Consider the following 11,515-nt stretch of genomic DNA (forward strand, 5'->3'; position numbering starts at 1 on the left):
TAAAAAATGAGAGCCAGAAGTACCAAGATTGATAAAGTTTTATGCCAAGTAGAACAGTATATATGGTAGGGAAATTTATGTAAAAAAATAGGCATTGGCTCAAGACTGAAGTTAAATGTAATTTAATTTCGCCGTTATTTGTGAGTGGCTCATTGTTCTAATGGTTTGATCGGTACGAGAGGTGCTGGGTTCAAATCCCGAACGAGCCCAATTTCTTTCATTTTTCTGACATTTTATTTTTGCTTATTTTTTATTTTTTTGTTTTATTTTATTATTATTTGATTTTGCTTTTTTTGCCAATTCACAAATAATATGTTTGTTAATTTCCATAAACAGTATCTTGGAGTCTCTTTACAGGAGGTGACACGGGTAATTTGACGTTAAATCTTCATTCCTTGTAGCTGAGTTCCATGGTTATTTGCAAGTGGCACGTTCGTCAAGACGTATGATTTTCGCTTAGGGTGCGAGAGGTCCCGGGTTCAAATCCCGGACGAGCCCAAATCCTTTTTTTTACTAGTTTTGATATTCATTTTTTAACACTAATTTTAAAATTCATATTATGTCATGTTTTAATTTTGAAAATATATTATCTCATTCCATTGTTATGCATTGCAAGAAAATATATCTTCGTATCATGTTGTTATATTCTACTCATTGCTTTAAATCATAGGTTCTCAAAGTGGTCGCTACCCTCCCCCTCCCCGGTGGGCATTGACACAGTCCAGGTGGGCGCTGGTGCCTAAGAGGAAGGGCCGTTAGAGAAAAAGGAGGCGTTGGTAGGAGGGCAGTGGATTGGTGGACGCTATGAACTTATAATATTATTATAGTATTGTATACAAATTATATAATATTATATTAAATATCAAATGATCCATATTACATATAAATTAGTAAAATATAGAATATTTATACATAAAAATAGGGGTGGGGTCACTGAAGGTATTATGTCGCCCAAAAACTTTGAGACTCTTTGTTTTAGATGCTTATATAGTAACGAACAGACACAGTCGGGTCTCCAGTCCTTGACGATATGAGATGTGCATAATTTAACAGCTAGTAGGAACAGTCGACTAGAGCTCCTTGCAGCTCAGTAGACTGTTCCTTATGCTCTTCTTTCTAATTTCTTACAATTAATCATTTAGATGACGGTTGCTCGATGTATTTTAATACTATTATTCTTTCGAATTTTTCAAACATCGGAAAGGCGACCATACTGAGATTGCAATTTTAATAAATTAAATTTTCTGGGGCATCACGCGTGTCAGTAGCATCTTAAAGTAGGAAAATGTACTAAGAAAGAAAAGAAAAAAAAACGAATGAATAAACGAAAAAATGTATTCCAACTCAGTTGTCTATTATATAAAATCCGTTCTGTCTGTCTGTGTGTGTGTCTTCTAGGATCTCGGGCATCTTCCATCCGATTGAGCTCAAATTTGATATGTAGATACCGACGGTATCAGGGAATGTATAAATCTTGAAAAAATTACAAAAATCGATTCCAGGTGAGAATACGATCGATAAAGCCGTGGTAACGTGCATTTGTAAGCGCAAGTATATCAGCTGTTGCGATGTACTTACTGGTACTTTACACTCTTCGGTTGCATATTTGTGTGGATAAAATCGTTTTTCTTTGGAATAGAAAAAAGTCTATCTTTATTTCTTCTTTTGCTGGTGTCTCAAATTTAGGTTAAATCAGTGTTTCTCAAAGGGGAGGCCTATGGGACAGTCAGAGAAGTTGTTTTGAGAAAATTTGGTTTAAATGTTTGCTCGTAGATATATATAAAACAAATAGGCGTGGCTGTGTGGTAAGAAGCTTCCATCGCAACCAGTTTCAGTCCCACTGCGTGGGCAAGTGTCTTCTATTGCAGCCTCGGGCCGACCAAAGTATTGAGAGTGGATTTGGTAAACTGAAACTGAAAGCAGCATATCGAATATACATAAATGTGTGCGTCATTGTGTCTGTGTTTGTCCCCCCATCGCAGCTTGAAAACCAGTGTTGGTGTGTTTGCGTCCTAAGAAACCGATAGAATAAATACTAGGCCTAAGAAATAAGTCCTAGAGTAGATTTGCTAGACTAAAAACCTACAGGGCGATGTTCCAGCATGGCCGCAGTCAAACGAATGGAACAACTAGAAGAATTTCCTATGCGGCAAAAAGAAATGTTGCACTCGGGCTCGTCCGGAATTCGAATCCGGGACCTCTCGCACCCAAAGCGAGAATCATACCCCTAGACCAACGAGCCAAACCGTACAAAGAACACCGTTCTCTAAATATACGAAAAATTATTGCAAAACACCATTGCAAATACTTTTTGCTTGTCGCTGTTGTTTTCTGTTTGTTTATTTTTCATCTTGTTTATTTTAGTTATTCATTTATGGTACTATTTAAGAAGAGTGGTCCCGGTGCGCGAACTCGCGCATCTGCGCTTGCTCGTCGTGACTAGTCGATCCTACAATGACCATCTAGCGCGTGTGCGCGTATGCAAATTAATAGATGTTTTTTTTTTAACAAATAGGGTTTTTTTTTACACAAAGTAAATAATTTTTTAAACAAAGTAAATAATTTTTTCTAAACAACATAAGTAATTTTTTTAAAATTTACTTTGTCTTTTTGTGTTTTATTTACTTTGTTTAAAAAAATTATTTACTTTGTGTAAAAAATTATTTATTTTGTATAAATAAAACCTATTTGTTTAAAAAGAAAACCCATCTTTTAATTTGCATACGCGTACTCGCGCTAGGTAGTCGTTATAGGATCGACTAGTCACGACTAGCTAGTGCGGATGCGCGAGTACGCGAGTGCGCGCACCGGGACCACTCTTCTTAAATTTTATTTATGTGTACTACGTCTCCAAATCTGTGTAGTTCAATTGAGATACTTAAGTATTCGCCAAGTCTACTCACAGATCCATTGTCCACGTGTCTACCAAGCAATTCTCCACAAGATCATTTAATTAAGACAGAAATTACAGCAACAGCCATTGACCGACGGCATAATACTTCGCTCTAAGCACACAATGACGTGGTGCATTACGTTGTCTTTTAATGATAGAGAGGAGTATGTAAGGATCGACGTTTGTTGTGGCTATAAGTGTTTATGAGCGTATCACTGCTCGCGTGTGTGCGTGTTTATATGTAACTTGAAGTTTAATCTTTACTGTAAGTAATTTGGCGTTCCTTCGTTTTAACTTGATAAAATCATAACAAGACCTCGGTTGTTTCCGTGACAACTCAACAATTCACTTCGGATATCTTCGTGACTTCCGTGACAGTGTGTGTGTTCTGTTTTTATGTATTTATGTGTTGTGGAATATAGATATAAAGAAATTATACCAGCAAAAAGCTTTGCATATTTGTTCTTACCTGCTTCATGTGTGTATGTAAAATCCGAAAATTTTCGGAGGTCACGAAGATATCCGAAGTGAATTGTCGAGTTGTCACGGAAACAACCGAGGTCTTGTTAAGGTTTAGTCGAGTTAAAACGAAGGAACGCCAGTAATTTAATTTCACCATCCTCGTAAGCGGCTCGTTTGTCTAGGGGTATAATTTTTCTCTTAGGGTGCGAGAGGTCCCGGTTCACGCACTCGCGTACTCGCGCATCCGCGCTAGCTAGTCGGGACTAGTCGATCCTACAACGACTACCTAGCAAAGTAAATAAAACACAAAGTAACAATCGACTAGTTACGACTAGCTAGCGCGGATGCGTGAGTACGCGCACCGGGACCGCTCTTCTTAAATAGTACCTTTATTTGTCTGTCTTCATTTTTATTTATTTATTTATTTATTTATTTATTTACTAGCAGAATTGCCCGGCGATGCTCGGGGCTGAATTGCTTGAAAGTACTGTTAATGATTGCACTGAATTATGATGATTATTCAGGCAAATATTGATATAAGTTTACGGTGGGAGATAAGGACTTAACGATCAAACGTGTGCCATTGCATTGTTTTGGGGGAACCAAATTTCTAATGAGCATTATAGGGGCACCAACTTTAAGTTTGAGAATGTGTGGTGGTAGTCCGGGGGGCTCAAAGGAGCTGAGTACCTCTATTGGATGGTTGATGACGTCCTCTGGGTCAGGAGTTGTATCGATAGACTTATATACATAGACATCCCCGGGAATGAGTTTTAGCATTTCATCATTAATATGGTGAACAGTTTTATTCCTCGGGGTCAGAATAGCCCTTTGGCCAATCCATATTCTGATAATTAGCTTGTAGATCTGGGAACACTGCATCTCTGAGATCAGAAGGCGTTTTAACAATGGTACAAATGGAATCGATGGCAATATTACCATTTTCATCCCCTGGTATTTTGCCTTCGCCAAGTGCAAGGAAGGTGTGAGAAAATGCTGCTGATGTGATATTACGTCGCATATGAGCACGCATATTGGTGTGAAGTTTGAGAGTCTTCACCAGTGGCCACAATGTGGATGACTTAAGACACGCACTTACTGCATCAGCTCTAGTCCCTTTGGGAATAACGGGAAGTGTTATGCCTCCCATGGGAGCTGAAAAGTGTTTGATGTCTCTGAGAGATCTATCTAGTGCCTCAAGAGCACCTCTGTGGGCAATCGTGCATTCATCCCAAACGATAAGCTTGCATCGTCTGAAGACTTCTGCCTGATCGGAGCTGTTACTGATGTTGCAAGTTGGTGTCTCAGTCTTCGCTAAGTCAAGCGGAAGCTTGAAAGTGGAGTGAGTTGTCCTGCCGCCTGGCAACAAAGTAGCCGCAATTCCAGATGATGCCACAGCTAGGGCAATGCCTTGTGTTCGCCTAATCTCAGCCAATATTAGTTTGTTGACAAAAGTTTTCCCAGTGCCCCTAGGAGCGTCCAGGAAAAAAATCCCCCCAGCTTTGGCCCGGACTGAATTAACAACGGAGTTTTAAGCGAACTTCTGTTCTGGAAGGAGCTTTGGCTCATTGTCGGCTATGTACTCGGCAAGCTCGTCAACCTTAAAACGTGTCTCACGCAGCAAATGTGAAGACAGAGTGTTTGTGCCTTCCCGGTTTGTTGAAGGTAGGCCATAGACCGGCAAGGCACTACCGCCCATATCAAGTACAGTATCTTCGAACGTAGTCTGTTACCACACAGCCACACCTGCCCCTATGTATGTGTGTGTCTGTGTGTGTGTGCGTGTGTGTGTATGGGTAGATATATTATGCATGTATATATGAGTATATATATATATATGTGTACATATTACATGTACATCTATATATATATATATACATCTACACATAAAATACAAAATACAAAGTTATATCTTGATATCGCTAGTGATAACAATACTCAAAATATATAACAGACTGGAATTGTAGGCCCGTCTCTTGCAATTTCGATCAATTGGATCTTGTCCTCCCTCTTGGATAGAAGTGTACGGCTGCAGCGAAATTCCTTTTTGGACTTTCTTCTATCGAAGGCATTTTAACAAAAATGCTTCCGTAAAGACGGCGAAAATATTGTCAAGTTCCCCAAACAGGAATACAATTCAATTTCGAAACAATAACCGGAAGGGGGAGGGTTACGGTTTACAATTATTTAACAAATGCAACACAACAACGTTTCCCTGACGAGGAACCAACAAACGTGATTACAATAGTCAAACAGTAATAATAATAACAACAAACCCTATTAATTTATCCCCATTTATGTAAAACCACTTATTCAAGTTCAAGTCATTGATGCAATTTTATACGAATTGCTAATACACACACACATAATAAGGGTGAAAAATTGAATATTAATTTGATTAATATGAATTGAAAACCAGTGGTGTAGCATATAAGACCATAGCGGATCTTCCTCTAGCAAAAAATATTTTCACTTTAATTGTTGCACACTTGCAAAGAGAAAGGAGGAGAAAGTGTAGCACTTGAAATGAGAGAGGCAAATCGTAAAATATTGAATTTTCTCGAATTTTTGCTTAATTAGGGGTCAAATTGAAAAAAACTTTACATGCCATGACCCAATGGAATCTACTTGGAAAAATCATAGGTAAATTCCAATTGAAGAAATTCTATATTCTACAATTGTATAAAAAACGAACGATTTGGGAGGCAGAGAAAATCTGCCTTTTATCATAAGAGATTTATTTATTTATTGCTAATTCACTAATTAACCTGTCTGCTAATTACCATAAGAAGTATCTTGGAGTCTCTTTCAACGGGTAAATTGGATAATTTGTAGTTAAATCTTTACTTTTTAATAATTTAGTTTCATCGCTATTTGTAAGTGGCTCGTTGGTCTAGGGGTATGATTTTCGCTTAGGGTGCGAGAGGTCCCGGACGAGCCCAGCTTTTTCTTTCTTTTTTTTTGCTGATATCTTATTTCTATTTATTTATTTATTATTTATTTTATTTTAATTTATTTTATTTTTTGCTAATTTTTCCACGGGTGAATCGAGTAATTTGACGTTAAATCTTTACTCTTTACCATTTAGTTATATATATATATATATACAGAGAGAGAGAGAGAGACAGAGAGAGACAGAGACAGACAGACAGACAGATATATACATATATATATATATATATATATATATATATATATATATATATATATATAAAAGACACGAGCACACTTCGTCCCTCATCATGATGTTTTATGACATCAGTGATGTATTACAGAGCGTAGAACATACGTATTTCTAATGGGGAAAACCATTAAAGTACTTAGAAATAACACTGAATAAAAAAGAAAAAAAAATAACCATGGCGTAGGCGTGACTGTGTAGTAAGACGTTTGCTTCCCAACCACATGTTCCCAACCACAAGTTCCCAACCCCGGGTCGACCAAAGCCGTCTGAGTAGATTTGGTAGACGGAAACTGAAAGAAGCCTGTCATATATATACGTTTATTTGTGTGTGTGTGTGCGTGTGTGTCCCTCCACCATCGCTTGACAACCGATGTTCGTGTGTTTACGTCCCCGAAACATGGCGGTTCGGTAAAAGAGCCCGATAGAATAAGGCTTACAAAGAATAAGTCCTAGGGTCGATTTGTTCGACAAAAGGCAGTGCTCCCGCATGGCCGTAGTCAAATGACCAAAACAAGTAAAGAATAAAAGAATATATCCTATTGTAATTTTGAAAATTAGCTGAAAAATATGAGATCACAAAAAAAAAAATCAAAAATTAGGGCTCGTCCGGGATTTGAACCCGGGACCTCTCGCACCCTAAGCGAAAATCATACCCCTAGACCAACGAGCCAACTGTAGACGTAAGCAGGAATTTTAATATAAATAGCAACTTTTTAAATTCAACCTATATACATATGCGTACGCAAAGATTTTTATATGAGATACAAGATTTAATAATTTTCTAATGGGCCACGTCATGTGTGGTAGACCGTGATTATTATGCTGTTTGCTTAATCTTAAATTTAAAATTACTTATAGTACTATTGTGTAGTCAATGAATTATTAGTTTATGTCTGTTTCCCTCTTCGAAATCTGTAGAAGTTGTGGATTTCTATTTAATATAGGCGTGGGTAGTGAATTTATGTGTTTACTAGACAAATATGTCAATGAAAGAGAGCAAATTTGGAAACATAATACGGAAAATAGAAAAAAAAAAAATTTTTAAACATATTTCAAACATAACAGTCAGATATAATCTATGTTAACACGAAAACTAATTTCAAGTCAATTTAATACTTTGCAGTATTTTTAGTGAGCTGGCTCGTTGGTCTAGAGGTATGATTCTCGCTTTGGGTGCGAGAGGTCCCGGGTTCGAATCCCGGGCGAGCCCAAGTCCTTTTGCTTTATTTCTTCTTTCTTGTGCATAAGGGTGTCTTTTTATTATTACATGATCAAGCTGATACGCATTGTGCAAACGCTAATTCTTCTTCTCTAGACATTTGTCGAAAATTTAAAAATAGTGGACCGTAATTATCTAAATTCGTGTGTATGTATGGCAGTTAAAATTCAATAGTTCTTATTTGAAAACTCACCGGTTGCCTCGTTGGTCTGGAGTTTTTATCTCGTTCAGGGTGCGAAAGATCCTCGATTCAAATCCCAGATGGGCCCTTATTTCTGTTTGGGTACCTTTTCTCTGCTAATTTTAAAAATTTCATTGGAGTATATGTTTTGATATTTTAATAAAGACTGTGTCCCTCCATGTTTGTTTTCCTTGGGTTTCCTAGCATACCTCCACTGTGCTGTTTTTGTTACCAACTTTAACCCTCCATAAATCCCAAATTTTATTTTGGCTTTTGTGGACCAACTGTCTTCGAAGACTCATATTGCCGTTCAATCCTCGGAATGAGGAGTAGATAGGTAGCCGACAAGTGATGAAGGGTCGTTCTTTATGTTACTTGTCCTGTTTTCCATTTGTTTCTCTCGTTGTTTGCGTATTCAACTCATTTGTTTTCGTACTTCATGTTGTTTATGGTTTGTGACGTCCGGTACCCATATATATATATATATATAATATATATATATATATATATATATATATATATATATATATATATATATATAGACAGAGAGAGAGAGATAGATAGATAGATAGATAGATAGATAGATAGATAGATAGATAGATAGATAGATAGATAGATATTTACACACACACACACACACACAAATATATATATATATATATATATATATATATATAAATTAGAGAAATACCACTATTATGCAATTCAAACAATGATAGACATAAACCAAATCATTAATAAAAAATATAATATATTTTAAAACATAACTAGATCACAAAAAGTACAAAAATAAATAAACAATATATTATTTACTTATTATTACTTATGTAATTCTAAGAGCCGGCCCTGTCACAATCTGTGGGGTCATGATTTTTCTTAGAAATAAAGTAATTCTTGACTTAGTGCAATGCTTATGTTCGAAACACATCAAAATAATTGTAATCTTTGTCGGGAATAGAGTCAGATTAGAACATGGTGTTTACCAGTGAGCAGAACCAGGACTAAGGATGAACCAAACTCTAACATAATTTTATTGTAGAAGTCTCTGACTTCAGCCATCTATCGAAGAGCTTATCATAGTAAACCCTAATCTAGTGGGCACTGAAGCGGTATCCGTATGACTGTTGGTGGGGGTCCACGTAAGATCTTTTTAAAAATTTATTTTCTTTCATTCTTTTGTCTGTTTCACTCATTTGATTGCGGCCATACTGGTGCACCGGCTTTAGTCGAACAAATCGACGCCAGGACTTATTCTTTGTAAACGCAGTACTAATTCTATCGGGCTCTCTTTTGCCGAAACGCTAAGTTACGGGGTCGTAAACACACCCCCATCGGTTGTTAAGCAATGTTGGGGTACAAACACAGACATACATATCTACACATATATACGATGGGCTTCTTTCAGTTTCCGTCTACCAAATCGATTCACAAGGCTTTGGTCAGCCCGAAGCTATAGTACAAGACACTTGCCCAAGGTGCCACGCAGTGGGAATGAACCCGGAACCATGTTGTTGGTAAGCAATTTTTTCATTTTTTCTTTTTGCTTTATTGAGGGTCAAGCGATTTTTTTAGTTAGGGGAGATAACCCAATTTTTTAATGGGGGTGAGATAACTAAAACGTACTAAAAAATGGTTGAGGACCACTCTCCTAATCATATATGTGAGTATGCGTAATGGTTAGAATATAATAGTTGCTATTTGAAATAGTAATTAGGCTCGCTTAAATGTTGGTTCGCTGGTTCAAAGAAATGATTCGGGCTTCGTTAGCGAGCGATTCTGGGTTCAAATCGCGTGTGATCCCTTTAAAACTTTTATATTTTTGCAGTTAAGCTTCAAAATCATGTTAGAATATGTTTCAACTAATGCAACACTAAAATTTATATTTCACCCAGAATCTCTTTACCAAACGATTCTCAAAACCCTTTAGAACACGAAAAAAAAATTACAAAATCTCCTTTATCGCATTAACCTGCTTCTGTGATATTTTACTGTAAACATCCTCAAATGATAACTGCGAAACTTATTAACACAACTGATTTAATTAAATCAACACTCCTCTTTCAGATGCCAGCTTATTTTCTGGTTATAACTATACATATAAAATTATTACTTATTCTTTATAGAATGATAATTTAAGCACGCTTACGTACTAAGGCTCGTTGGTCTAGGGGTATGATTCTCGCTTTGGGTGCGAGAGGTCCCGGGTTCGAATCCCGGACGAGCCCAAAGTGTTTTGTTTCATGGCCACATTTTGTACATTCCACTTGATAGTCTTGAAAAATATTTCCGATCAATTTTTTTTCATTTTTTAACTTGAGCCACTTTCATTTCAATTGAGCGCTATTATTAATACTAATAATAATCTAAATCGTGTAACTAATAAAAATATGTCGTACAAAATACTGGTTTCAAATATGGGGACAGGGCCAACAATTGCTAGGGAAGGGTTTCGTGATTACTTTGACTCTTAATACTCAGCGGGTTCTTTATTTTATCGATATCGGAAATAGGAAAGGAAAAGTCAACCTCGTCCGCATTTGAACTTAGAACGTAAAGAGTCAGAGTAAATACTGCTAAGCATTTTGGCCAGTGTACTCACGATTCCGCCATGTCACCGCCTTAAATGCAAATTCTGGGACAGCAATTTTGGGGGAGGAGATAAGTCGATTATATCGATCCCCCAGTGCGCTACTGGTACTTATTTTATCGACCTCGAACAGATGAAAGGAAAAGTCGACTTCGTCAGAATTTGAACACAGAACATAAAGACGGACGTTAGCACACCGGACAGAACCCTTAACGGTATTTCGCTCGTCTTTATGTTTTGAGTTCAAATTCCGCTGAGACTGACTTTGCCTGTCATCCTTCGGAGTCGATAAAATAAGTATGATTTGAGCCCTGGAATCGATGTAAACGACTTAGCCGAACCCCAAACTTGCTTACCTTGTGCTAAAATTTGAAACCAATATTCAGGCGCAGGAGTGGCTGTGTGGTAAAAAGTTTGCTTCTCAACCAATTGGTTCCAGGTTCAGTCCCGCTGTGTGGCACCTTGGGCAAGTGTCTTCTACCATAGCCTCGGGCCGACCAATGCCTTGTGAGTGGATTTGGCGGACGGAAACTGGAAGAAGCCCATCGTATGCACACACACACACACATATATTTATATTTATATATATGTATGTATTTGTGTGTCTGTGTTTCTCCCCACCACCATCATTTGACAGCTGATGGTGTGTGCCTACGTCCCCTAACTTAGCGGTTTGGCAAAAGAGACCGAAAGAATAAGTACTAGGCTTACAAAGAATAAGCCCTGGGGTCAATTTGTTCGACTAAAGGTGGAGCGTCAGCATGGCCGCTGTCAAATGACTGAAGCTAGTAAAAGACTAAAAGAGCAGCAGAATGATTACTTTCTGTATAAGACAGTTCCAGCACGGATGTAGTGTGCTGTGTGAGGTTTCCAGCGAATCCTATTTAACATCCATCTTATCACATTATCTCTTCTAAATTCATATCCCCAGTTCTCATTTATAATCAGTCAATGTCGGTGATTCACACTGTTCATTAATAAAGTTGTTA

At 37.4% G+C, this 11,515-nt stretch overlaps 4 non-coding genes across 4 annotated transcripts; 2 read left to right on the forward strand and 2 right to left on the reverse strand.

Annotated features, from left to right (window-relative positions):
* Window positions 1–2,170: 2,170 nt before the first annotated feature.
* On the reverse strand, window positions 2,171–2,242 carry Trnap-ugg. The gene has a single exon. It is a non-coding gene; the product is annotated as a tRNA-Pro (tRNA).
* A 4,895-nt stretch (window positions 2,243–7,137) lies between these two features.
* Window positions 7,138–7,209, reverse strand: Trnap-agg. Its single transcript has one exon. It is a non-coding gene; the product is annotated as a tRNA-Pro (tRNA).
* A 468-nt stretch (window positions 7,210–7,677) lies between these two features.
* Trnap-ugg lies at window positions 7,678–7,749 on the forward strand. The gene has a single exon. It is a non-coding gene; the product is annotated as a tRNA-Pro (tRNA).
* A 2,343-nt stretch (window positions 7,750–10,092) lies between these two features.
* On the forward strand, window positions 10,093–10,164 carry Trnap-ugg. The gene has a single exon. It is a non-coding gene; the product is annotated as a tRNA-Pro (tRNA).
* Window positions 10,165–11,515: the final 1,351 nt, after the last annotated feature.

This window comes from Octopus sinensis, linkage group LG1, assembly GCF_006345805.1.
Source record: "Octopus sinensis linkage group LG1, ASM634580v1, whole genome shotgun sequence".
Classification (NCBI taxonomy): Eukaryota; Metazoa; Mollusca; class Cephalopoda; order Octopoda; family Octopodidae; genus Octopus; species Octopus sinensis.